General features: G+C 52.8%; 1 protein-coding gene across 1 annotated transcript in view; it reads left to right on the top strand.

The window, feature by feature from the left end:
• The window catches only part of LOC109926292 (semaphorin-6D-like), a gene marked incomplete at both ends in the record, with an annotated part of 11779 nt that overhangs the window by 5456 nt on the left and 4366 nt on the right, over positions 1-1957 (top strand). The window lies entirely within an intron of this gene.

Genomic DNA, 1957 nt, shown 5'->3' with positions numbered 1-1957 from the left:
CACACACACACTCTCACTCTCACTCACACACACACAGACACACACACACTCTCTCTCTCACACACGCACACACGCTCTCACTCGCACACACACACTCGCACACATATACTCGCGGACTCGCACACACACACACTCGCGCACACACACACACTCTCTCACACACACACAGACACACTCACATGTGCACACACACACGTTCGCATGCGCGCACTCGTGCGCACACACACTCACATGTGCACACACACCCATGCACACTCTCTCTCATACACACACACACGCACACTCTCTCTCACACACACACTCACACACACAGACACATACTCGCACACACGCACTCTCTCACACACAAACAGACACACTCACACACAGACACACACACACTCGCACGCTCACACACACACACACATACACATACACACACATGCACACTCACGCGCATACACACGCACACACACCCATGCACACTCTTTCTCTCACACACATACACACACTCTCTCACACACACACAGACACACTCTCTCACACACACACACTCTGACTCTCACTTCACACTCACACACACACACACACTCTCACTCTCACACTCACGCACAGACACACACACTCTCTCTCTCACACACACACACACTCTCACTCTCACTCACACACACACAGACACACACACTCTCTCTCTCTCTCACACACGCACACACGCTCTCTCTCACACATACACACACTCACACAGACACACTCTCACACTCACATGCAGAACTGAACACAATACTCTAACATGTGGCCTAACCAAAGTCTTATAAAGCTGCAGCATGGCACCCTGACTCTTGTACTCCAATGATAGAATCATAGAATCCCTACAGTGTGGAAACAGGCCATTCGGCCCAACAAAGGCAAACATGCCATACACCTTCTTTACCAGCCTATCTACTTGCGCGGACATTTTCGGGGAGCTACGGACTTGAACCCCAAGATCCATCTGTAAACCAATGCTGTTGAGGGACCTGCCATTAACTGTACACTCTTCCTTCATGTTTGATCTCCCAAAGTGCGGCACCTCGCACTTTTCCGGAATAAACTCCATCTGCCATTTCTCCGCCCATGATCCATATCCCGCTATATCCTTTAATCCTGGCCTCAATTCTCCTCTCTCGCCGTTACCCCACCCCCACATACCCTGTTGACCACTACGCCCCCCCTTCATATTGGCCAAAAGTCTCTCTCTGTCAGTACATCAGCAACGCCATCCCCATCACTTTTGGAGAGAGGGGTGGTCGCAGACTCCCGACCCTCTGGGAGAACTATATTCCTCGCCTCCTCCCGGCTTCGTCGAAGGGAGAGGTTCCTCTAAAACGTTTCCCGGCTCCGGGAGATAACCCTTGGACGTGAACTGCACACAGTGCTCGGGCCAGGAGAGGGAAGGGGCTAGGAGAGAGGGGCAGAAGAGCAGCAGACGGACCACAAGGAGGGGAAGGGTGAGTGAGGCTGCTCGGAAGAGCAGGAGCCATTTTCCTAAACGGGGAGAGGCTTCAGAATTCCGAAGCGCAGAGGGGCTTGGGAGTCCCAGTTCGGGATTATCTTACGGTTAACCTGCAGGTTCAGTTACATTCATTTGGAGAGGGCTAGAGCAGGGGATGCGCTGCTGGGGCCTGTGTAAGGCTCATTCAGAATATCGCGAGCGGTTTTGGGCTCCTGCATCTAAGGAAGGATGCGCTGGCCTTAGAGGGAAGTTTACAAAGGATAATCCCGGGAATGTCATATGAGGAGCAGGTGAGTTTAGAAGGATGAGGTGGAGGGTTGGGGGGGGGTGGGATTCTGATTGAAACCTGCAGAATACTGAGAGGCCTGGATAGAGCGGGAAGATGTTTCCACGAGTGGGAGAGACCGGGACCCGAGGGCACAGCCTCAGGGTGAAGGCACGTCCCTTTAGAACTGAGTTCAGGAGGAATTTCTTCAGCCGGAGGGC

This window comes from Rhincodon typus, unplaced genomic scaffold, assembly GCF_021869965.1.
Source record: "Rhincodon typus isolate 14 unplaced genomic scaffold, sRhiTyp1.1 hic_rhity00004828, whole genome shotgun sequence".
Classification (NCBI taxonomy): domain Eukaryota; kingdom Metazoa; phylum Chordata; class Chondrichthyes; order Orectolobiformes; family Rhincodontidae; genus Rhincodon; species Rhincodon typus.
The sequence above is the reverse complement of the archived record's forward strand: the minus strand, read 5'-3'. Positions and strand labels throughout refer to the sequence as shown.